Consider the following 27,288-nt stretch of genomic DNA (forward strand, 5'->3'; position numbering starts at 1 on the left):
TCTGGGGCAAAATCAGACTAAAACCAGACTGCTTAATGGCCTATTGAGTCGAGTCACGTACTGCACTTTGGTGTGGGTGTGCATGATTAAAACAAAGAAGTGCTGATAATCAGTGTTAACTTTCTCTATGCCACATAGTTCTACACAGGAAATAACAGGAGAACAAAAACAATACAGCTCTTCCTTTGATTCTGTGTGACTCTACCTCAGTTTTATTCTCGGAAGTGCAAACATGAAGCCAGCAAGCACTCAAGCTTTATGGCACTTAGTGCTTTTCTGTGATATTTGCTTAGCTGGACTACTGCTCATAGTGTTGCTATTAGGACTCATTTATTCACTGTATTACAGAAAAGGATAATAGATGAAGCTGAGGACTGAGCTGTATTTTATCATTTTTATGTTTTCATTAGCGAATATAATGCTTTGCTGCTTTCTTAGGGTCAATCAATCTAGAATATACAGTAAGTGTCATCGTTTTTTTTTCAAAGGTTGAAAAGTCATTCAGACAGAAGTATAAAATATGTTGTTATCCTGTCCTAGTCAGTTGTTACACTGGTCTATAGCCAAAATGCTTCTGAAATAAATATCGTCAAACTTTACTAATTCTGGGTCGCCGAGAACAAAAATTAAACTTAAAATTGTTCATTGGCTCTAGTTTTCAAGATTGGCTCTATGATTGGGTTTGGATAGTACTTTTTTTTGGCAAAACAATGAATGATGCAATCGGACACCGGTATTGCATCATACATGATATCATGTTATTCCTCGAAGTTACTGATGATGCAATCATAAGTCAACTTACAGCGCTCTGCTGAACAAATTGCCCTATGTCAGCTCAAAAAAAAAATCATACAGTGCTATGCACTCGAGATGAAGTCTCTGCTTGACAAGCTTGACAAGAGATGCTCTGTTTTATGAATACAAGAGACAAGCTGCCAGAAAGCACTGAGTACACACTGAATAAGGACTAAACCTGTTCAGTACTTATACATAATTGTTTTTTGCCATTTGGTTCATCATACATTTTATTTATATAAACCTTTTGCTGATTTTCTAGGGTTACATAAAGAGAACAAGTGGAATATCATGTAAACCAGCCATAAACACATGAAGAGACCTAGGTTTACAATTTGTACTTAAAACATTACTATCTACACAATGTACATAAGTATAAAATGTAAACGCTTAAATATCTTGGAAGCCATAGCCAATCAGCAGTTTTGTCATATTTTAATTCAACACACCAAATTTCATAGCCGATTTCATCTCTGAAGCAGACAACTTCTGAAAAATTGTTGACCAGTGTTATCATTTAAAAACCGCAGTAAGCATAGCCTAAACATCTGCATGAAAATTGAGTTTCTGAAGCTGATCAAGCCAATATCGGAAGGAATACTGAAGAAAAGAAGCCTGTTTTACATTGACCTTATTTAACTTTAGCAATGGTCATCTCTAATATTTCATTATTGTAATCACATGGTTAAATTATTGCAATATTTGTAGCCATTACTAGACTGAAATGTGAGTTTGTTGTGTTAGTGCGTTCATGTCAAGTCAAGCCAACTGTATAATAGACATTGTCGCAAAGCAGCTTTAGAGAAAAATACAGAAAAACGTCAGTAACTTGTGAATTTTGTTTTAGGCATAAGAAGGTGAACATTCACTGTTCAAGTGCTTACAGTTAGAAACGTGAGAATATTGTTGCTAGGCAACCAGGAAACATTAATCTCATCTCATTATCTCCAGCCGCTTAATCCTTCTACAGGGTCGCAGGCAAGCTGGAGCCTATCCCAGCTGACTACGGGCAAAAGGCGGGGTACACCCTGGACAAGTCGCCAGGTCATCACAGGGCTGACACATAGACACAGACAACCATTCACACCTACGGTCAATTTAGAGTCACCAGTTAACCTAACCTGCATGTCTTTGGGGGAAACCGGAGCACCCGGAGGAAACCCACGCGGACACGGGGAGAACATGCAAACTCCACACAGAAAGGCCCTCGCCGGCCCCGGGGCTCGAACGCAGGACCTTCTTGCTGTGAGGCGACAGCGCTAACCACTACACCACCGTGCCGCCCGGAAACATTAATGGACAGCAAAAACTAGCTAATGACCAGTGCTAATGATTCAGCTAGCAAGCGATTCACATCACACACATCACATTATCTCTAGCCGCTTTATCCTTCTACAGGGTCGCAGGCAAGCTGGAGCCTATCCCAGCTGACTACGGGCGAAAGGCGGGGTACACCCTGGACAAGTCGCCAGGTCATCACAGGGCTGACACATAGACACAGACAACCATTCACACTCACACCTACGGTCAATTTAGAGTCACCAGTTAACCTAACCTGCATGTCTTTGGACTGTGGGGGAAACCGGAGCACCCGGAGGAAACCCACGCGGACACGGGGAGAACATGCAAACTCCGCACAGAAAGGCCCTCGCCGGCCCCGGGGCTCGAACCCAGGACCTTCTTGCTGTGAGGCGACAGCGCTAACCACTACACCACCGTGCCGCCCGCAAGCGATTCACAAGTATATATAGACGTGTATATAGATAGAAGATGATTTCTGTCCTGTTTAAACACTACATTTCTGACAGCGCTGGGTTTATGAGTTGTGAAGTAAAGTTGATCTTTCTCAATATGGCAGCCACCATGGAAGTTCAGTTTATGCTAAGTATAAGTTTCCCCCCTGTACTGAGTCTTTTCTGAGTAATTTAATCAACATATCTGAGAGAAATGCTGAAGGATCTGATAGTTTTGTCTTATTTTCGCTGTCCCTGCATCTTTACACTGTTTGTATAAAGGACTTAAAGTCTATAAGCTCGTCATTAGCAACAGTTATTAGCTTATGCTTGTCATTCATATTCCCCAGTTGCCTAGAAACAGTGTTCTTATTACTTTAATCACTTGAATGTGTGTTTGCTTTTCATGGTAGAAGCATGAATTAGTGAAGAACAAATCAAATCTTTATTCAACACACAGATACCTCCAAATCAATGTAAGTATTGACATGATCTACGTATTTACCATGCCTTCATGATGCTGATGTTTTTTCCACTCAGCTTTGTCAATTTCCAACCACAGAAATTTGCCATCCTTTTGTCCATTTTTTTCCATTCTAAACTAATAGCTACATGTTTCCTGTATTTGTTAGCTGCATTTGCTCTTTAGATTTCACACAAAACAAAACATAAAACTAATGCACCGCTCAAAAGGAAATTGGCAAAACTACACCTGAACCTGTGTTCATCCTCCATGAGCAGAAAAACAACCCAGCACTGGAGCTTTGACCAAACGAAAGTCTTTTAAAGACCTCGAAAGGTTAATGAGGCTTATTGTGCAGTGACTGAGGAAGATGCTGTTCGTCATGGAAGAAGGGTCATGTGGCGCTTGAGGGGAGGACAGTAATGACACCCCATGGATCTCATTATTAAGGTTATTGATTCAATCGTGCCACCTGCTATCCACCTCTCTCACTATTCCCATCTCTCTTTCTCTCTCTATCTCTATTCCTTTTGCTATATTCATTTTACACAGCAGGATGTAGACTACCAGGGTGCCTACCTATTACATTCCACAGTGGAGAGCAGTGTACCTCTAATTGTGGGCATGCTTATGTGTGACAGTATGGCTGGTGAGGCTTCACTTATACACTCTGACCTCATAGAAAATGCGATATCCATAACCTGCACAGCTGAAGACTGGCTGTCTGAGGAGGAAGTGGCAGCAGGTGGCACAGATGGCAAAATGGCCACCTGCCCTTGCCCGGGGCTCTGGATCGCATCTTGACCACTGAGACTGGACTGGCATCTAGAGTCAAAAGGGCGCAGGTCGAGTGGAAACCTGTGGACACATTAATCAGAGAATACGCTCATGATGCATACTTATACAATACGCCCCCACAATAGGTTCTGAAGCAGCCGTAATAGCTTAGATATGCAGCATTGATGCTAACTCTGTTTGACATGTTCATATGTTTTGATGCTGCTGTAATAATGTAGTTACAGTTTATGATGAATAATATTCTTAGTAGCTTTAGCATGCTAGAAGTAGTTTTATCTTACTGGCATCAGAATTGAGGCATAACGCATTGAAGTGAGTCTGATGTAGTCTGTAGCAAATCAAAATACATCTTCTGTGTAACTCAGAATTAGAAATATCTGCTACTTGAGGCTGTAAAGCTTATAATTTAAAGACTAGGAAAACAGTCCTGTTGTCACATTCATCGCAAAATCTGCAGCATTGAATTTCATTTTAACTGTATTTATTAGTCCAGCTAGACAGAGAATACAGCTGGCTTGAAAAAAGAGTAACTGACATCTTGAACAACTATCTCTGAATAAAGAGAGAGGTCTGCAACACTGCCTACACCTACCTGCACAATGTCATGTTTACTGCAGGGGTTTCAGGCCAATTCACACCTTCACACCATCCCTGGTAACAAATGTCATTGTGCCACAGGTGTGAATCACACACAGCAGTTGAATAGCTGTAAATCCCCACCATTCATTAGAACTGATGCAGCCTCTTACATAACGAAACCAATGTCTTAATAACCTCCAGCCATTCCAGTCACCAAGACTATGAGATGTTCGTTGTCATGGTTACACTCCTCTATAGTTGGACTACATAGTAATCAGGAGCATTGATACAGAATTGTATTTGATATCGGACTTTCTTTTTAACAAACAATTTTGGAGTATCCCACATGCTAGCTAATCAGAAATGAATAATCTCCATGTGTATTTATAATAGTTTGCAATGGCAATTAATAACCAACAAGCACACAACACTTTTACATATGTATTATTCCAAAATCTTTGACATCATCTAACAGCAAGTAGTAGTAGTAAACCTTTGTACTTTTGAACATATGGACAATAACCTAGTATATTGCACTAGTTTTTTTTTTCTCTACTTTTGCTGATATAACTGTCCTTCAGTATATATCACACGGCTGTTACTCATTTGCATTTTTGCACATGGATAATCCAATACTTGTATATTTTACACATTTAGTGAGGTTTAATGCCCTAAATGAGATCACGTTGAGCCTACTGCTATTCACTTATTGTCACATTGACACTACTACTGTAATATTCATTTATTGACATAGTATATTTATTTTCTCTGTAATAGGCTGACTTTAATTTTCACATGATCTTGTTGTATACATGACTACCTGCAGCAAGAAATAGATAAAATAAAATAAGGGAATGCAAAGAATAAGCACATAATATTAAAAACTGATTTTATTATTAGATATTATTTAAATAATATTGGCTGGTGTTGAGTGGTATATCAGATATATTCCATTCAGCGAGCATGATATTGAACAAGTTGAAGACGAGTTCAATATCATGCTCGCTGAATGGAATATATCTGATATACCATGAAAAAGCCAGTATTATTATTATACATTCCTTTCGTGTGTTCAACGTGTCTTTCTCTTTCAAAATTCTCTCAAAATGTTCTGTATTTAACGACGCAAACCTAGTGTCAGGTACCGTACGCGAGGGAGGTGGATGTATGTGCAGAAGTGTTCAGTTTAATAACAAGAGTGCAGATACATACAAGGTGCAAGACTATATACACAGGTAGCCAGTCCAAATTGGCAGGCAAGATCAGAAACGAGAAAACAGGCAAAGGGTCGGTCGAGGCAGGCCTGGCGCCAGGAACAGTTTACTAAGGGGGCAGTTAGAAATCGCAAGGGGGCAAATATTTTTCATATAGTGTGTAGTAGTGATGGCGGTCTGACAACGTGTTTCAAACAATTAACTGCGCCAACCACAAAACCACGGCCCCGAAGGTTGCTTTAGTCCGGGAAAATCATGTGACATATTACCAGGGCAGTTGCGCTTTATCAACCCCCGTGCCCACCTGTTACCCCTCCCCTCCGATTTTCTCACAGACACACGGTACAACCGGAAAGATGCCAAACATAAAACAACACACACAAACCTACAGGCAAGTCCTTTACATTTAAAATACATACAAATAGCTCCGCGGCATGAAAACAAAACGTCAATGCAAGTCTAAGGTACTTGGCTCGGTGGCCAAAATCATAATTAAAAAAAAAAAAATCAACAGACCCCACCGCGGCTGCAAAGGACATCCTAAAACGCTTAACGTGAAAAAGCTTAACATAGCTTAATGTTCCAAAACAACGATCAATCATCACCAAACTTCTCATGAACATCTCTTGTCATACACACTACGACCACACTTAATCCGCGATCCCAGTTTAGGCGTGTAGGGGACAAAACACTGAAGTGATGAATTTTCACCCCTGCTGCATGGGGGGTGACGTCAACGACACATATTCTTACGCCATTTGCGCACAAAGCGGACCATATATGAACACATACACCAACATAAACGGAGATAAACTTAGCCTACAAAGAAAGAAAATGGATTCACAATATTGTGATTGAGGTGGCACGGTGATGTAGTGGTTAGCGCTGTCGCCTCACAGCAAGAAGGTCCCGGTTCGAGCCCCGTGGCCGGCGAGGGCCTTTCTGTGTGGAGTTTGCATGTTCTCCCCGTGTCCGCGTGGGTTTCCTCCGGGTGCTCCGGTTTCCCCCACAGTCCAAAGACATGCAGGTTAGGTTGACTGGTGACTCTAAATTGAGCGTAGGTGTGAATGTGAGTGTGAATGGTTGTCTGTGTCTATGTGTCAGCCCTGTGATGACCTGGCGACTTGTCCAGGGTGTACCCCGCCTTTCGCCCGTAGTCAGCTGGGATAGGCTCCAGCTTGCCTGCGACCCTGTAGAACAGGATAAAGCGGCTAGAGATAATGAGATGAGAATATTGTGATTGAATTGGTTTAATTCGGTGGGGGAAAGACTACTCCCGTAAACTGACTGCATATTACAGAGACAGTGCACTTGTAAGTGTACATGTAAAACCCCCGCCTGCACGACCCCTCCGTCTATAATACATTATATTTTACTAAGAAAACAATTAAGTGATCTGAGTCTCCGTTGAGGGGGCGGGGCTGTAGCCACGAGGGGGCGACGCCCCCTTTCGCCCCCCCACGGCGCCGGGCCTGGGTCAAGGCGCAAACAGTACATCAAAGGCAAAACGAGAACAGTAATGGGAAACAGGCAAAAGAATCAAGAAACCAGGAAACCAAGAATACGGGAAGAAAGGCTCGGTAATGCGTACTTAACGTAGCATAATACTTCGCATCGCACTTGTATCGGCGCAGTCCTTAAATAGCCAAACACCTGGCGCTCTAATTGAGAACAGGTGCGTCTTGTTCACGGTGCACGCGTGCTGGAGCTCACTTGGTGCGCGCGCAGCCTGATTCGTGCCTTCAGGTGCACGTGCCACAGCGCGCAGGACTGACCCCTGGTGGCCATGTTTGTTTACAAATTGTCACAGTCGCTCACATAGTGCGGGAGTTTTACGTCTCCGACGTGTGACGTCACGTTGTCTTGACAACCATGCAATATCGTAAACCATATTCAACGCTCATTCTCCATTGGCTAGCGTGACGTAATACACATAGGATAAGTGATATGCAAACAATATTGCATGCTATCAAACCAAATGAATGAAACCCTCTAGAAGGGAATAGAATACATGTTTTTATTCCATCGGAAAAGTGTCCATCCATCCCTTATCTGTAGCCACTTATCCTGTTCTACAGGGTCGCAGGCAAGCTGGAGCCTATCCCAGCTGACTATGGAGAGAGGCGGGGTACACCCTGGACAAGTCGCCAGGTCATCGCAGGGCTGACACAAAGACACAGACAACCATTCACACTCACAATCACATCTACGGTCAATTTAGAGCCACCAATTAGCCTAACCTGCATGTCTTTGGACTGTGGGGGAAACCGGAGCACCCGGAGGAAACCCACGCGGACACGGAGAGAACATGCAAACTCCACACAAAAAGGCCCTCACCGGCTGCAACCCAGGAGCCTTCTGACTGTGAGGTGACAGTGCTAACCACTACACCACCATGCCACCCTAGATGCTTGTTATCCCTCCATCCATCCATTATCTCTAGCCGCTTTATCCTGTTCTACAGGGTCGCAGGCAAGCTGGAGCCTATCCCAGCTGACTATGGGCGAGAGGCGGGGTACACCCTGGACAAGTCGCCAGGTCATCACAGGGCTGACACAGAGACAAACAGCCATTCACACTCACATTCACACCTACGCTCAATTTAGAGCCACCAATTAGCTTAACCTGCATGTCTTTGGACTGTAGGGGAAACTGGAGCACCTGGAGGAAACCCACGCAGACACAGGGAGAACATGCAAACTCCACACAGAAAGAGCCTCGCCAGCTGCTGGGCTCAAACCCGGACCGTCTTGCTGTGAGGCGACAGTGCTAACCACTACACCACCGTGCCACCCTAGATGCTTGTTATCCCTCCATCCATCCCTTATCTGTAGCCGCTTATCCTGTTCTACAGGGTCGCAGGCAAGCGAGAGGTGAGGTACACCCTGGACAAGTCGCCAGGTCATCACAGGGCTGACACATAGACTCAAACAACCATTCACAGTCAATTTAGAGACACCAATTACACATGCAGACACGAGGAGAACATACAAACTCCACACAGAAAGGCCTTTGCCGGCTCGAACCCGGGCCTTCTTGCTGTGAGCCGACAGCGCTAACCACTACACCACCTTTGAAAAAGTGTCCTGTATGTATAATAATAGATTATATTTACTCTGTTTTTATGCATGACACACACTCTATATTTACCCATTAAACCACTATGACACTGCATATATTAGTGCAGATAATAAAAAAGTGAGGAACACACACCGCCTCAACAACCTGAAATGCACAAACACCTGAAAATATTCAGGTTATGCAGGCTGAATATTTGTGCGTGGGTGAAAAAAAAAATACAAAAAAAAAAAATCTCTGGATTCGTTCCTGGTGAAGAATCGATTCGGTGATTGATTTGTTCAAAAGAGTCGTTCATAGAGAAATGAATCGCTGGTGAATCGCTTGTCCCTCCCCGCTGCTCGATGCTGTTATTCGAGTTCGTTTAGCGGAGCTGCAAAGCAGCTGAAGTTTCACTTCACTTCACATCTGGTGCCGGCCATATTCGTCTTTCTTGCCATAGAAGGGGTAAGATTTTATATCTTTTGTCTCCATTTGTATTTGCACGCACTGCATGGTTTGCTGTTGATGCTGCTGGAGGGGAAGGGGAGATGCTCTGGACTGCACAGCTTCAGAAACTTCCACTGGATTTATTTACCACAGTGATTACAAAGATAATTGAAAAGATATATTGGAGGAAAAGCTGACATCTAAGGCAATGCTATTCCCAGACCTTATTATTTATTACTTGAATATAGTAGTAATGCTGTGTCATATATTAAAGTGCAGAAGAGCAGTCAGAGGTTTAATACTCCACTCCTTTATATTCCACATGCTGTTGAAGGACCTGTTTCCTTTATACATGAGAAGATGATGGTGTTAGTATAGTTACAGCACTATTCATTTTTATCTAGATAGATTGATACTAGGTGCATACTCTCGTTCACGGTCAATAAAAAGGTATTGTACACCTAATGGTACAACAGCATTTTAAATAAAAAGAAGGTCTAATTACATCCCTTAAATGAGTTTACAGAGCTACAACATTCACTTTTCTATGTGAACGAAAGGTAGAAAAGGTGTACCCCTGAATTCTCATCTCATCTCATTATCTCTAGCCGCTTTATCCTGTTCTACAGGGTCGCAGGCAAGCTGGAGCCTATCCCAGCTGACTACGGGCGAAAGGCGGGGTACACCCTGGACAAGTCGCCAGGTCATCACAGGGCTGACACATAGACACAGACAACCATTCACACTCACATTCACACCTACGCTCAATTTAGAGTCACCAGTTAACCTAACCTGCATGTCTTTGGACTGTGGGGGAAACCGGAGCACCCGGAGGAAACCCACGCGGACACGGGGAGAACATGCAAACTCCGCACAGAAAGGCCCTCGCCGGCCACGGGGCTCGAACCCGGACCTTCTTGCTGTGAGGCGACAGTGCTAACCACTACACCACCGTGCCGCCCGCAAACATAATATGAGAAAAAAAAAGTCAGGTGTAGACTAGTTTAGACTGTTTATCAGACTCTAACTGCATCTGACTTAGTACTCACGACCAAAATGTATTAAATCGGACCAGATCCGGTGCCTGATCTGTGTTATCTATCTGTAACCACTTATCCTGTACGGGGTCATGGGGCAAGCTGGAGCCTGTCCCAGCTGACTATGGGCGAGAGGCAGGGTACACCCTGGACAAGTCACCAGCTCATCGCAGGGCTGACACCCAACAACTGTTCACACTCACGGTTAATTTAGAGCCACCAATTAGCCTAACCTGCATATCTTTGGACTGTGGGAGGAAACCTACGCAGACAACATGCAAACTCCACACAGAAAGGCCCTCGTTGGCCGCTGTGCTCGAACCCAGAACCTTCTTCTTGTGAGGCGACAGTGCTAACCATTACACCACCGTGCCACCCCCTGATCTGTGTAGTCACTGTGATCATGATAAATGCACTGTAGTGAAAGTTTTGGTGCAGTCAGGAACAAGAACTCTCTCTCTCTCTCTCTCTCTCTCTCTCTCTCTCTCTCTCTCGTCATTTTCTTTTTATAATCACTGCTCAAAGAAGCCATTACTAAGTCTGAGATTCCTAATGCTCAGTCCCAAATTAGATTTGATGAAATAACACTCACTGTAATTACTGGTCAGAGTTAACACTGGTCATAATTTAGCTGGCACCGTGTGCTGTTCAAGCTGAAACAGAATCCGTTTACCTCAAACCCGAAGCACTAACCTCAACTAGAGACTCAAATGCTTGCGTACCATACATTACACAATACAGTCAAGCTGGAAAGTCTTCACACCCCTTTCACCTTCTCCATGTTTTATTATGTTACAGATTTATTCTACAATAGATTGAGTTCATTTTTTGTCACAAAATGGCCCATAATGACAAAGTGAAAGCAAGTTTTTAGAAAATATGCAATTTTATTTTACTGACAAAAATAGGTTATTTAGGGGTTACATATCTGTACACACCTTTAGCCTAATACTTGGTTGACGCACCTTTGGCAGCAATTATAGCTTCAAGGTGTCTTGGGGAAGAAACTACAAGCTTGGCACACTTTGTTTCTGGACATTTTTGCCCATTCCTCTTGGCATATCCTCCGTCAAGCTCCGTCAGGTTGGATGGGGAGCATCGGTACACAGCCATTTTTAGCTCCTTCCACAGATGTTCAATTGGATTCAAGTCTGGGCTCTGGCTGGGCCACTCAAGGACATTCACAGACTTTCTCCGAAGCCACTCCTCTGGGTCGTTGTCATGTTGGAAGGTAAACCTTCACCCCAGTCTGAGGTCCAAAGCGCTCTGGAGCAGGTTTTCTTCAAGGATCTCGGTGTACTTAGCTGCATTCATCTTTCCCTCTATCAGGACTAGTTGCCCCCCCGCTGCTGAAAAACACCGCCATGCTTCACTGTAGGGATGGCATTAGCCAGGTGATGAGCAGTGCCTGGTTTCCTCCAGACGTGATGCTTGGTATTCAGGCCAAAAAATTCAATTTTGGTTTCATCAGACCAGAGAATCTTGTTTCTCATGGTTTGACAGTTCTCTAGGTGCCTTTTGGTAAACCTCAAGTGGGCTGTCATGTGCCTTTTACTAAGGAGTGGCTTCTGTCTGGCCACTCTACCATAAAGGCCTGATTTGTGGAGTGCTGCCTGGATGGTTGATCTTCTGAAAGATTCTCCCATCTCCACAAGGATACACTGGAGCTCTGTCAGAGTGACCCTCAGGTTCCTGCTCACCTCCCTGGCCAAGGCCTGTCTTCCCCGATTGCTCAGTTTGGCCAGGCAGCCAGGTCTAGGAAGATTCTTGGTGGTTCTAAACTTCTTCCGTTTACGAATGATGATGGCCACTGTGCTCTTTGGGACCTGTAAAGCTGCAGCAAATTTTCTGTACCCTTCTCTAGATCTATGCCTTGACACAATCCTGTTTCTGAGGTCTGCAGATAATTCCTTTGACCCCATGGCTTGGAGTTTGCTCTGACATGCACTGTCAACTGTGGGACCTTTATATAGGCAGGTGTTGGCGATCCCCAATCATGTCCAATCCATTGAATTTTTACCACAGGTGGAATCCAATTAAGTTGTAGAAACATCTGAAACAATATCAGTGGAAACAAAATGCACCTCAGCTCACTTTTGGGTGTCATATCAAAGGGTGTGCACACTTGTGTACATATGATATTTTACATTTTGATTTGTAATAAATTAGCAGGGCGGCACGATGGTGTAGTGGTTAGCACTGTCGCCTCACAGCAAGAAGGTCCGGGTTCGAGCCCCGTGGCCAGCGAGGGCCTTTCTGTGTGGCGTTTGCATGTTCTCCGCGTGGGTTTCCTCTGGGTGCTCCGGTTTCCCCCACAGTCCAAAGACATGCAGGTTAGGTTAACTGGTGACTCTAAGGCTACGTTCACACTGCAGGCTGAAGTGACTCAAATCCGATCTTTTCGCCCATATGTGACCCGTATCCGATCTTTTATTGACAATATGAACGACACAGATCCGATTTTTTCAAATCCGACCCAGGCCGTTTGGATATGTGGTCCTAATTCCGATTCCTATCCGCTCTTTTCATATGCGACTTCAGTCTGAACCGCCAGGTCGCATTCATCCGACACGTCATCAACAAGCCACAAACGTCACCATTCTGCACTGAAGTAGGCGGCGGGTCTCAGCTGATTTCCATTTGGGGGGATGCAGCTATTCAAGCTAGATTGGATGGGTCATACCGCAACCGGGCGGTTTTACTTCCGTAAACACTGGCCATGCTCACTGCGTGTGACGTCGTCATATCCTGCAATGCGCATGCGGAACACTTTTAGGTCGCTTTTCGTTCATACTGAGGATCACATACAAGTCGCATATATTTGTTAATGTGAACGACCTCACAAAAAAATCGGATTTCACAAAAAAATCGGAATTGAGCATTAAGCCTTGCAATGTGAACGTAGCGTAAATTGACTGTGAGTGTGAATGGTTGTCTGTGTCTATGTGTCGGCCCTGTGATGACCTGGGGACTTGTCCAGGGTGTACCCCGCCTTTCGCCCGTAGTCGGCTGGGATAGGCTCCAGCTTGCCTGCGACCCTGTAGAAGGATAAAGCGGCTAGAGATAATGAGATGAGAATAAATTAGCACAAATGTCTAAGAACCTGCTTTCACTTTGAAATTATGGGCTATTTTGTGTAGAATTTTGTGACAAAAAATGAACTCAATCTATCGTAGAATAAGTCTGTAACGTAATAAAACGTGAAGAAGGTGAAAGGGGTGTGCAGACTTTCCGGCTTGACTGTATCATACAAAAAAAAAAGGTTCAAAAAGCTATGTCATCCATATGATTTTGACATTCCTCATGAAAATAGTGAAAAAAAGTGAAGATGCAAAATAAATAACACATGCAATAAGTGAGTTTAAACCCACACAGCATTGTTTGTGTTTATATGTTTATTCTAACAAAATATTTTTTCCTAACAAAATGCATTGTTTTGTGTGAGACACTGACCTTAACAAAAATTATTCATGATCAATATTTGGCAAATCTAGAAGCCTCTAGCAAGGTTGGAGCACTTGTTAGATTGGTTATGAACTGTGAAGTGGACCATTCATAACACTTTAAGCTCCTTTAAGATTTTTAAATTGCATGCTTCCTTTTTCAATTCAGACTATAAGTCCAAATCCAGACACTGAGAACAATTTTATGTTCCTGTTAAATCTTGTTAGTGAATTTCTTCACAAGGACAGGCCCTCGATACAGTCCCACAGCACCAGTGATCGACCAGAGTATTTTACAGTGGGTTTTGAGTGCTTCTGCTTATCTGTATTCAGTCTCCATTTGTAACCAAAACATGCCGTTCAGCCAAAAAGTTTGATTTTGGTCTCATGACAACAGAACACAGTTCCAGTGATACTTGTTGAATTTTGGCACTGCACTGCACTTTCTGAGAGGTTTTTATGAAGGGCATCTTTCAATCCTTCCAAAGAGCTTGTTGTTATGGAGATGGCACCTAGTCTGCCTCTTTATTGTCAAGAGCCTTTGGTGTTCCTCGTGGTGACGTATAATAAAGTTATTTTCCTTGTGTGTAACCTCATATTTGGTCAAAGGCAACGACAACATTAGAGATTCTGGTTACCAAAAACAGTTTTAAAAATACTGTAATTCCCCCCCACCAAAAGATGATAGGTTGTATTTATTTTAAATATATTTACATGTGGGCGGCACGGTGGTGTAGTGGTTAGCGCTGTCGCCTCACAGCAAGAAGGTCCGGGTTCTAGCCCCGTGGCCGGCGAGGGCCTTTCTGTGCGGAGTTTGCATGTTCTCCCCGTGTCCGCGTGGGTTTCCTCCGGGTGCTCCGGTTTCCCCCACAGTCCAAAGACATGCAGGTTAGGATAATTGATGACTCTAAATTGAGCGTAGGTGTGAATGTGAGTGTGAATGGTTGTCTGTGTCTATGTGTCAGCCCTGTGATGACCTGGCGACTTGTCCAGGGTGTACCCCGCCTTTCGCCTGTAGTCAGCTGGGATAGGCTCCAGCTTGCCTGCGACCCTGTAGAACAGGATAAAGCGGCTAGAGATAATGAGATGAGATATTTACATGTGGGCGGCATGGTGCTGTAGTAGTTAGCACTGTCGTCTCACAGCAAGAAGGTTCTGGGTTTAAGCCCAGTGGCCAACGGGGGTCTTTCTGTGTGGAGTTTGCATGTTGTCTGCGTGGGTTTCCTCCAGGTGTTCCGGTTTCCCATGAAGACATGCATGTTTGGCTTTAAATTGACTGTAGGTGTGAACGGTTGTTTGTCTCTATGTGTCAGCCCTGCGATGACCTGGCAACTTGTCCAGGGTGTACCCTGTCTCTTGCCCATAGTCAGCTGAGATAGGCTCCAGCTTACCCGCGACCCTGCACAGCGGTTATGGATATTGGATGGATGGATGGATGGATGGATGGATGGATGTGTCTCAATAATTTTGATTTACAAGAGAAACTAGTAGCATCTTAAAAGTCTCATGAGAATTTTTTTTTTCACAGAGGAAAGGTGATCAGTTTCACTAATTGTTTGAGTAAAAATTTTTTGAATCATTCTCTCTGGTGATTTCTAACTATATCATAACTATAGCTATATCATCTATATCTATCATCTATTTAACTATATCATGTGTTAATATCTATGATGCCCAGGTTTCCTGATCCTCCTATGAAGAAGGTCCAGTTTCTTCCGCTGGGCACAGACTAATATCAGTAAATATTTTGAATGGAGCTTGGCATAGGGATGGATCAAAGGGGAGGGTCCAATTTCCTTCCAAGATCCCTCTTGAAATATTCATCAGGGCTATAATTTGGATCCATTTGATAATTGACACCATGTCTGGGTTTTTATTATCCTCCCAGTCAAGAATGCCGATTTACAGTCTGGTCCAGTGAATATTAACCTGTTTGATGGGAATCTAGCATTTTGGACTCAAATCCTGCTCAAACTGCTAAAGAGGCAAATATGGAAAGTCGTTGTGTTTAGTGTGCTTTTTCTAAGGATTCTGAACCCTGGATGCTCTTCATATGTGCTTTCTTTTATTTTTAATCCAAGCTTTCTTTTTCTGGTTTATGAGCTGGAGCTTTCCATGCACACACCTTTTGCTCTGCATCGGCATTTTCATTTTCTCCTGCACAGATTTAATTACTGTATTTCATTCTGTTTCCGCTGACAGAAGTTCAAACTTAAATCCGTTTTTGTAATGCCGCTCACAGCAAGGATGGTTTGACCTTTTTGCTGTCCCTCCCCATTGTCCTTTACCGTCCTTTTGACATTTGCTGAGCTTTGATGTGACGCCCACAATGACAGACCTCTGGAAGGGACTGACACGTCCGTGGGCAGATAGTCCCTGGCTGCATGTCCTCACGACAGGTCACCGTGCAGTGAAGGAAGTGCTGTCCTCTGTATTTAGACTTTATAAAGTGCTGACTTGTTTAATAGGGTGTGTGCAGTGACACAGAAGAATCTGAGCATTAGTTTGGTTTGTGTCAGACCTATAACTGGGCCATTTCTCCCTTAGTCCCTCCTTTGAGTTCGCTTGAAAGGTGGAGCCCACTGAGGAGCTGTGCTGCCACATACACTCACTCTGTCAGTCACTCACTGCCATCTGTGCTGTCCATTCCAGCTTAATATTTCATGCTGTGATTTGGACTGGGAATTAAAGATGCGGCAGGTGAGTTTGACAGTGTGCTGGCGTATTCCCGTTGACTGAGCTCCAGGTAGAAAGTGTGCACTCAATCAGTCAGTTTGAATAAACCTGTAACATGTTACACACATTTTAAATTTGCTGCTCATCCACACATTTAGTTTGTACTTTATACTCCACGGAATTTACTTATCAACATTTTATTTGCAGTTTTGTTTCAGTCCCTTCCCTTATCTCTCTGGAGTTACCTGCTTGGTCACGCCCCTCAAAACACTGATGTGGTAGGACACTTTTTTTTTTCCCAATATGTTGTAATTAGGGCGGCACGGTGGTGTAGTGGTTAGCGCTGTCGCCTCACAGCAAGAAGGTCCGGGTTCGAGCCCCGTGGCCGGCGAGGGCCTTTCTGTGCAGAGTTTGCATGTTCTCCCCATGTCCGTGTGGGTTTCCTCCGGGTGCTCCGGTTTCCCCCACAGTCCAAAGACCTGCAGGTTAGGTTAACTGGTGACTCTAAGGGTGTTTTCACACTTGGTCCCTTTCAGCCATCTAACCGAACTCAGATCGATGACTCAGCATTTTTTGCGCATATGTGAACACTCCAACCGTACCCAGACCCCTTTAAAGCAAACCAAACTGAGACCACCTCAGGAGGTGGTCTCAGTACGGTTCGCTAAAAATCAACGGTACGGTTCGCCTAATCTGTGCATTGTGAACAAAAAGCGCACCGGGTTCACTTCGCCTTTTTCACTGTAGTTTAACCTTCTTCGTTTGCCGTAGTTGGTCACGTGACTGTAGCAGGGAAACTCAACTTCCTTTTGGAACTTACCACAGCCGCTTTACAGTTCTCTGAACTTACTGACTGATGAGTCGGCCACAATAATATAACTATATTATATTATATTATATTTTATAATAAATTTATTTTCCTTAATCCGCACTATTTTGATCAAAGAATACAGCAGGGCAAGCATGGTAGCAGACATTTTGATTCAAGAGAAAATTACCCAGAATTCCGTGCACTGGGGGTCTGAGGGCTCTAGAGGCCTGGTGTGAACAGAAAGAGGACTGAGGCCCCATCAAAGCTTAACTGGACCAGAAAGAGAACCCAGTCCTCTTTGTAATAAATTCACAGTGTGAACACAAAAAGAACTGAGTTCTTTTTCTGTTGGTCCACTTTTTGGTCCACTTAAAGAGGACTGAGTCTGGTTCCTTTAAAGGGGACCAGGTGTGAAAACACCCTAAATTGACTGTAGGTGTGAATGTGAGTGTGAATGGTTGTCTGTGTCTATGTGTCAGCCCTGTGATGACCTGGCGACTTGTCCAGGGTGTACCCCGCCTTTCGCCCGTAGTCAGCTGGGATAGGCTCCAGCTTGCCTGCGACCCTGTAGAACAGGATAAAGCGGCTAGAGATAATGAGATGAGATGAGATGTTGTAATTATTTATCCATCCATCTGTAGTCGCTTATCCTGTTCTACAGGGTCGCAAGCAAGCTGGAGCCTATCCCAGCTGACTATGGGTAAGAGGCGGGATACACCCTGGACAAGTCGCCAGGTCATCACAGGGCTGACACAGACACAAACAACCATTCACACTCACATGCACACCTACAGTCAATTTTAGAGCCACCAATTAGCCTAACCTGCATGTCTTTGGACTGTGGGGGAAACCGGAGCACCCGGAGGAAACCCATGCAGACACGGGGAGAACATGCAAACTCCACACAGAAAGGCCCTCGTCGGCCGTTGGGCTCGAACCCAGGACCTTCTTGCTGTGAGGCGACAGTGCTGACCACTACACCACCATGATGCTGTTGTAATTATCAATTTTAGCATTTTTAAGTTATAAGGGGATTTTGAAGTTCTTCACTGGACCTAACAGGATCAGAGGCAAACGCTCCTTCACTTTGGGACTGACAGGCACACAGCGGCCACACCGCCTTCATTAGGACAGATAGGCACAGAAGCCCCGCCTCCTTCATTTGGACTGACAGGCACAGAGGACACTGATCTGTGATTAGAGCAAAAGGCTTTCACCACGGTTGCAAACTGTTTTAAATGACATACTTTACTGAAGCAGAAACCATATCACTAAACCCTCTGAACATTTTGTTCTGTGATATGTTCTTCCAGACCTACAATTGTGATTAATGCCAAAAATTCAGTTCTGCTCTTGGCAGTTAAGTTGTTCTCATTGGAACATCTCACTGGCTTGCAGTGGGATGGATGACAGCTGTGTTTGACATAAAGCCCATCAGCAACAAGGGGTCTTTTGTGGCTAGCCACTGGGTTCCTGCAGTACAACAGATATCGGTGGTACAGACTTGGAGCAGAAAATTACTCTGTCATTTTCCAGCACAGCCAGCTGGGCCATGTCCAGAAAGCCACTGCTAGATTTTTCTTTATTAGTCTTGCTACTGCTTAGAACGAGATTTTTAAAGTGATTACTTCAAAGCTGGCCAATGATAGATGTGACTGTACATTTATTCGGAGAGGAAGGTACAGGGAGCTCAGCAGTCTGAGGAGAACCATCATTTCCAGCGACACAGCACGGCTCAGTGTAGAGGTGGCACAAGAATTCTCCAGTGGGCCCTTAATTTGACTTTAGCATAATAATAAACCTGGCACAGTAGGCTATTCATTTTCACAGGTTCCTGACGTTGGGCAAAAACTGAAATAATAGAATAATAAATAAAAATTTATCCTTTTTCCTTCTCCCATGTTTGGACACCCAACTTTTTTTTTTCCAGTTTTAAACTTTGTTTTATTTTGCCGGCAGAGGAGCATTTCAGAGATGACAGAAGACAACACTGCTGTTAAATGACACACATATGAATCACTTCATATGAAGAAAAGATTTTTTAAATTAAACTGTTGTCACAATGGCAGCGGCACGGTGGTGTAGTGATTAACACTGTCGCCTCACAGCAAGAAGGTTCCGGGTTCGAGCCCGGTGGCCAACGAGGGCCTTTCTGTGCGGAGTTTGCATGTTCTCCCCGTGTCTGCGTGGGTTTCCTCCGGGTGCTCCGGTTTCCCCCACAGTCCAAAGACATGCAGGTTAGGTTAACTGGTGACTCTAAATTGACCGTAGGTGTGAATGTGAGTGTGAATGGTTGTCTGTGTCTATGTGTCGGCCCTGTGATGACCTGGCGACTTGTCCAGGGTGTACCCCGCCTTTTGCCCGTAGTCAGCTGGGATAGGCTCCAGCTTGCCTGCGACCCTGTAGAACAGGATAAGTGGCTACAGATAATGGATGGATGGACGGATATTAACAGGCTGAAACACCGTCTCTGTCTCTCTTTCAGTCCCTCCTCTGGAAAGGTTTCTGCTTTCTTTCTCCAACACAGTTTAATGGTAAAAGGTTAAGCTGCCCAGATGGGATGTATGGTGTTTACCCCAAATGAAAACTGGAGCTACTTTAGTAGCAATAGCTAGGATGTAGATTATGTGGATGCTAGATAGGGTACAAATTCAGCAAGATTAAATGTATGTAGTTTAGACCATGTCTGAGTTCAAGGTGACCTTGTTTTTAAGCAGCATCTTAATACTGAGGAACAAATAGTTTCTGTCCTGATCAATGATTTGGGACAAAGAAGAGCCAAGAAGCATCAGATCAGAACTTGCATGATTGATGGCATAAATAGCTCCTCTGGACTTCACCACACACACACACACACACACACACACACACACACACAGATTCTATTGTAGCATTTGTTCTGCTCAGATACTGTGTCTTTTGTAAATGTTTCCTCTTGCCCTTTTCTCCCAAACCCATTTTATCTTCATAAGCAGAGAGCTGGAAGGAGTTCAGCTAATTTCCTGTCAAAGTGCAGGCCATCAGCATCAGCTGACTGTCAGTTTGGCCATGATATTGGTGGTGTGCGTGTGCAGAAGAGAGTGGGTAGATGCGTGGCATTCATCATTAGATCATGGTCTCTAATTCATTTTGCAGAAGGACCATAGACAAGTCACAAATAATGACAAATCCAGGCTTTCGCCCCTGAGTCCCACCATGTGAGGAATGGCTGCTGCTGAGATCAGACACTGTGGGGGACGTAATGATCGGACACAGGGGGGACATTCTGTCTCTAAGCTTCAGAGGACAGCATATTACACCAGTGGACACTTGGGAGCTTTAATGGATTGCCATTTATATCCCTGTTTGCCCTTGTTTGTTTTATCTGTCAGCAGTGAGAGAAAACCCTGAGGGTCCTAGATGAGAGACGGACGTGTTATTGAGGATCATCGCCGTCCCTGCTGGGAAAGAGAGAGGGTATGATTGCAGAAAAGAAATGAAAAGAGAAACACTATTAGAAATGAGGCAAAAGAGAAGGAAGGAAATGAAGAAAATGAATCTAAGAGATAAAGAAAGAATGGTAAAATGGGAGAAATGAAAACAACAGAAAAAACCTGAGATAATGGACAACCAAGAGAAAGGAGTGAAAGGCAAGAATAAAAGAAAAACAATAATAAAAGCCCAAGAAAGACTGAATGAAGAGAAGAGATTAAGGAAGAGAACTACAGAGAGAATGGAGAGCAAACTAAAAATGGAAATGAAAGAAGATCATGATAAAATGAGCAGAAACAATACTGGTAAAATTGCTCAAGAAACCATGAAAGTAAAAGTAAAGAATGAAAGATAGAAGGGAGGGAATGGATAGTAAAAATATATATAAAACAGGAAAATGAGGGCTAAACCAAATAGAGACAAAAAAGAGAATAAAGGAGGGAAGGGGATTAATGAGAAAGAAAAGGAAAGAAAGTAAAACCAACAGAAAGACTGAAAGAGAAAAAAGATAAAATCATAACAGTCAAAGAAAGAGAAAGAAGGGGAAAATATTTTAACTTGACAAGATGCTATATTTTTTTGCACTGAAGAGATCAAGGAGAAATAAATATATATGAGCATAAAGAGAAGATAAATACGTGGCAAGCAGGAAATAAAGATAGAAAGAAAGAGGGAATTGGTAGAAGAAATGAGAAAAAAATAAGATGATAAAAGGAGCAATAGATTATCAGAAAATGACAGAAATGAACAGAGATAATAAAACACAAAAGCAGAATGAAGGGCGGGAAACAACTCACAACTTGGGAAAATGGGAGAATGGAGTTAAAAAGAAGAAGGAAAAGAAAACAAAAGGAAAAAAACCTTAAATAAGGCAGAATAAAACTGAAAATAAGGATGATGGAGATCGAGAGAAACAATAAAGCGGACGGAGAACGAAAATGATAGATAAATAAAAGGGGGAAATAAAATAACAAAAGGGAAACAAGGGAACAAATTGAAACTATAAGAAAACATAAATGAGAAAAACGGTGGAAAAATAAGAAAGATGATTATCAAGGAGTGAAATAAGAATGAAAATAACCAAAATGGAGGGTCAAGACCCAGTGGTCTGCCTACACCTAAAGCACAGGGGACATGTGTTTGAGGATTTAGTGTCTACAGTGGCATGCAAAAGTTTGGGCACCCTTGCTGAAAATGTCTGTTACTGCAAATAGTTAAGTGAGCAGAAGATGAACTGATCACCAAAAGACATAAAGGTAAAGACGAGACATTTCTTTTCGGCGTTTTATGCAAGATTTGTGTATTATTTTTGTTTTGTACAATTGGAGAGTGAAAAAAGAAAAGGAACACCATGCAAAAGTTTGGGCACCCCAATACATTTGAGTTCTCAGGTAACTTTTACCAAGGTTCCAGACCTTAATTAGCTTATTGAGCTGTGGCTTGTTCAAGTTCTTCGTTAGGAAAGGTCAGATGATGCAGATTTCAAAGCTGTATAAATTCTCTGACTCCTTAAATTTGTCCCTAAAATCGACAGCCATGGGCTCCTCTAAGCAACTCCCTCGCATTCTGAATAATAAAATAATTGATGCTCACAAAGCAGGAGAAGGCTACAAGAACATAGCAAAGTGTTTTCAGGTAGCTGTTTCCTCAGATCGTAATGTTATTAAGAAATGGCAGTTAACAGAAACAGTGGAGGTCAAGGTGAGGTCTGGAAGATGAAGAAAACTTTCTGAAAGAACTGCTCGTTGGATTGCTAGAAAGGCAACTAAAAACCCCTGTTTGACTGCAAAAGACCTTCAGAAAGATTTAGCAGACCCTGGAGTGGTGGTGCACTGTTCTACTATGCAGCAACACCTGAACAAATATGACCTTCATGGGAGAGTCATCAGAAGAAAACCTTTCCTGCATCCGAGCCACAAAATTCAGCGTCTGAAGTTTGCAAATGAACATCTAAATAAGCCTGATGCATTTTGGAAACAAGTCCTGTGGACTGATGAAATCAAAATAGAACTTTTTGGCCACAATGTGCAAAGGTATGTTTGGAGCAAAAAGGGTGCCAAATTCCAGGAAAAGAACACGTCTCCAACTCTGAAGCGTGGGTGTGGATCGATCATGCTTTGGGGTTGTGTTGCAGCCAGTGGCACAGGGCACGTTTCATTGGTTGAGGGAAGCATGGATTCGAATAAATACCAGCAAATTCTGGAAGCAAACATCACACCATCTGTAAAAAAAAAAGTTGAAGTTAAAAAGAGGACGGGTCCTACAATAAGACGATGATCCAAAACACACCTCAAAATCTACAATGGAATACCTCAAGAGGCCCAAGCTGAAGGTTTTGCCCTGGCCCTCAGGAGCGATTCTAGCATCTGCTCTTTGGGGGTGCTTAGCCCCCAGAGCTGACAGAGGCACCTGGCTTGAACGACAGTGTTTCCACGTTTATTCCGCATTTAGACTAGACTTAACTAGACAAGAAGACTAGACTAGACAAGACTAGACTTATGCAATGTTTTAACAGAAGCTGACCCAATGAACTATGATATCTACACATTTACAACCACTGACACAAATATTTACGTTATATTTTTAACTAAACAAGACCTACTACTGCATTTGTAATGTTGGAGCTATTCATTTTGAACAGTGGTAATTGTACTGTAAACCTTAAATTTACGTGGTCATGATTCCAGACTACGTGAATGAACATTCACTAGCCAGCTAACTTTTTAATTAATCGAGTTGCATGTGTGGCCTCACAACTAGGCTTGGCAAGCTTTGAAAATGTAGGCTATATCCAAACCACACTCACTGTCCCCCCAGACAATGACCAGGGTTTGGATTTGTGAATGATAAGCAAACGTAAACGCTACGTTACATTAAATAAAATTGACTAACACACGGTGGTCTAGCACCGTAGCACCTGTACAGCTCTGCACAAAAGTATCTCGATATGGAAGATAAATGTCGTTTTTATCATTCTGTTCATAGACCAGGGAACATCAATATTGCATTATGCATATTATTGTGTTGTGTTTAACAATTGTAACTCCAGTCCGTACCTTCACATCTTGCTATGCCAGTAATACTCAGGTGCTACTTCGAGTTCCTCATCGGCGTGGAATCCAGTAAAAAAAAAAAACAGTATGTCGTAGCAAGCACTCGCGCGGACAGGCAACCCAATCAGAGGGGACGCAAGGAGGAGAGGTATTTTACTGCTCATAGAACTATCACGTAACAGGTGAATTCAAGAACACACACACGCCCGCGCACACATTCATTGCGCAGTGCGCAAGGGCACTTATTTCTGAAAATTACGTCCAAAAGCAGTGTTTTTGAGGGTGCTGAGCTAGGGGGTGCTGAGCTTGTTTTTGGGGGTGCTTGAGCACCCCCAAAAATAGGCTAAACACGCCCCTGCTGGCCCTCACAGTCCCCTGACCTAAACATCATTGAAAATCTGTGGGTAGATCTGAAAAGAGCAGTGCATGCAAGACAGCCCAAGAAACTTGTAGAACTGGAAGCCTTTTGCAAGGACGAATGCGCGAAAATCCCCCAGGTAAGAACTGAAAGATTATTAGCTGGCTACAAAAAGTGTTTACAAGCTGTGATACTTGCCAAAGGGGGTGTTACTAAGTACTGACCATGCAGGGTGCCCAAACTTTTGCTTCAGGTCCTTTTCATTTTTTGGTATTTTACGCCTGTAAATAATGGAAATAAAAATGTAATCTTGTGGAAAATATTAAATAAATATGTCATCTTTACCCTTATGCCTTTTGGTGATCAGTTCATCTTCTGCTCACTTAACTATTCATGGTAACAGACATTTTCAGCAAGGGTGCCCAAACTTTTGCATGCCACTGTACATTGTTGATCAAGATGAAGATCACAGTCATATCTCAAAACTTGATTATAATCTGAAATTAACACGTGAACTTACTAGTGACCCTCAACAATCTTTCTTTGTATTCAAACTTTCCAGAATTCAGCTACCATTATACTGCTTCATTCTGTCCTGAGCTCTCTACCGAGTGAACCTGACGACTCAATTATGTGATGATTTCTTTGTGTACATGTTAGGAGTCGGATTACGGTCAGGAATTTGGCAAGATGACCAGGAGGACCATTGAACCATTAAGGCATGGGTTTCCTACAAACTGATGTTGATGTGAAAGGGGATCTGATGAAAACAGAATGACGCAGCTTACTTCAATAGCAACATAGAAATAGAAACATAGATTGGCTGAGCATCATTTTCACTTATGACTGCACCAAGTACTGGATTCAGGGTTTGTTTGGTTTTTTTTACATTGTCACTACATTATATTACAGGCGTTCAGCAGATGCTCTTATCCAGAATGACATACAACATACCCAGAGCAGTCTGGGGAGCAGTTGGGGGTTAGGTGCCTTGCTCAAGGGCACTTCAGCCATTCCTGCTGGTCCAGGGAATCAAACTGGCAACCTTTTGATCCTAAAGCTGCTTCTCTAACCATTAGGCCATGGCTTCCCTCTGACTTCCCCACTAAGCAGCTTTACAGAAACCAGATACAGATTAAGATCCATGATGAGTAAGCCATAGGTGACAGTGGCAAGGAAAAACTCCCTGAGGAAGGAGATATGAGGAGGAAACCTTGAGAGGAACTTGAATCAAAAAGGGAACCCCATCCTCTTCTGTGTGACTTGGATAGTGGGATTATAAATTATTACATTACATTACATTAATGGCATTTAGCAGACGTTCTTATCCCGAGCGACATACAACGTACTCAGAGTAGTTGAACTGGGGAGCAGTAGGGGGTTAGGTGCCTTGCTCAAGGGCCCATCAGCCATTCCTGCTGGTCCAGCTGCTTCTCTAACCATTAGGCCATGGCTTCCCTCACATTATACAGATGTAGAAGAGTAAAAATAAACAGGATGTTCAATATGAGCAGATTGTGAATAAGAGTCCTGGGATGAGCACAGGACAGTCTTTATGATTACAGCAGCAGTTCAAATTGGTACAAATCTGCAGTATCCAGGTGAGATTATCCAGTGACGCAAGGGTGAGAGTTGGGCTTAAACTGTTTCTGAGGAGGCTTAAAATTTTAGAGTATCAATGTGGAACCATCAACAGCAACAGTAGGTGATTTACAAGTGCAGCTTCAAACAGAAGCAGACGCTGAATATTTTGGCATCTTTTGGTTTTTGATACCCGTGGAAGATTGGCACCTGTGGGACCTAATGGTACTTTCTTGTTTTTCTGCTCCTATTCTTCGAGCCATTTTCATCTTCATCAAACCATTCAGTGAGCCTTTGTGCCCTGTGGATGAAGGCAGGGTCATCCTTGAAGAGCCGACGCTCATCAGGATAGAAATGTTTCATCGTATGATAAAGGCGTTCAGTTAGAAGAAATTCCTGTTGATTTGCTGTGAAGGTTCCTCAAAGAGGACAAGTGGTGCCAAACCATGCCAACAAAAATAAATAAATAAATAAATAAATAAATAAATGCCCCCCTGAGGCATAACGGAGTATTTGAGTGTTTCTATGCTATAAATGTGGGAGAAATGACAGTATGTGGCTGCATTTTTATGCTGTCTGACTCGGAAGCAGGTATCTTCATAACCTCAGCATGCCCTCTCCTCTCTCCTGTAGGCTCTGATGTAAAGGTTTTGGGGCTCATGCTGTGCTGCCATCTGCTTTGCTCTCTGGACAGACGGGCACTGCCCGACCCCGGAGTCAGAGCCTGGCACTGCCCCTTTCATCTGAAGCTTCTCCCTCTGCACAACCTGGAAGACACACAACGCTTACAAGGTCCTACACGTGAGATTTTTAGCTTTAAATTCCATCTTATGAGTGCAGATCATGTTGTCAGAGGATATGAAGGATATGAAGAAATCATTTGGCTGCTAGTTCAGGACCAAAATTTTAGTGAAGTCCACATTGCACAATTGTACTTAATATATCAAAATTATATATATATATATATATATATATATATATATATATATATATGTGTGTGTGCTCCATCAATTGTTAATTTTTTTAAATCTCTGTTGCTTTATCTTTTCATTCTTCCATAAAGTCCTTTCCAGTTAGACATTTAATTGTATTGAATTTCTTGGTTTACACGAACGTACCTATTGATTTCAGACTCCAAAATAAGACAATTTCACAATATCCAAGAATTTTTTTCTTAAGTTGGCTTCATGTGTCTTAAAAATGCCACAGTGAATTGAGTTCATATTAAAGGAACATACAGTATGAGGGTTTTTTGCAAGAATATACCATGCACGTCGTAGACTTATTGAAACCTAACTTTTTATCAGCCTCAAAATATAATTCACTACTCCGACAGAACATGCTCTTTATTTTGCATTGCATTTTTCAAAATTATAAGTGATATGGTTTCATATTGAAGAACAACAGAGCAAAGTAAAGCTCTTAATGTTACTAAACTGTATACCTCCGCCAGTGTTGTTGGAAGAGGTTATGTTTTCAGCTCAGTTTGCTTCTTTGCGAAAATCGGAGATTTTCGCAAGTATGTTGATCTGTCGGGTCCAGCTTGCATGCGACCCTGTAGAACAGGATAAGCGGCTACAGGTAATGGATGGATGGATATTGATCTGTCCGTTGGTTTGTTGATGTGCTAGCGTCATCATTTCTTGACCAAACTTCACCAAAATGCACAGGACAACTCACTAGGGTCACACAAAGACATCATTAGTTTTTGGTAGGTCATGGTCAAAGGTCAAGGTCACTAAGGTCAAATCTTGTAAAAACACCTAATC

The 27,288-nt window shown here is 43.0% G+C and overlaps 1 protein-coding gene across 5 annotated transcripts in view; it reads left to right on the forward strand.

Moving 5' to 3' along the window:
• The first annotated feature begins 439 nt into the window (after nt 1-439).
• The window catches only part of LOC132898844 (cortexin-1), a 36,509-nt gene continuing 9,660 nt past the window's right edge, over nt 440-27,288 (forward strand). The window contains exons 1-3 of one of the 5 annotated variants that reach the window (XM_060940515.1): nt 440-461; nt 20,428-20,512; nt 26,153-26,311. The gene's annotated coding sequence lies outside the window, so the exon portion shown is untranslated. Of the gene's footprint in view, nt 462-9,022; nt 9,108-20,427; nt 20,513-26,152; nt 26,321-27,288 lie in introns of those variants that run through there. The other 4 variants (XM_060940517.1, XM_060940514.1, XM_060940516.1 and 1 more) reach the window with 4 other exon arrangements.

The sequence above is a fragment of the Neoarius graeffei genome, chromosome 15 (assembly GCF_027579695.1).
Source record: "Neoarius graeffei isolate fNeoGra1 chromosome 15, fNeoGra1.pri, whole genome shotgun sequence".
In the NCBI taxonomy this organism is placed as follows: domain Eukaryota; kingdom Metazoa; phylum Chordata; class Actinopteri; order Siluriformes; family Ariidae; genus Neoarius; species Neoarius graeffei.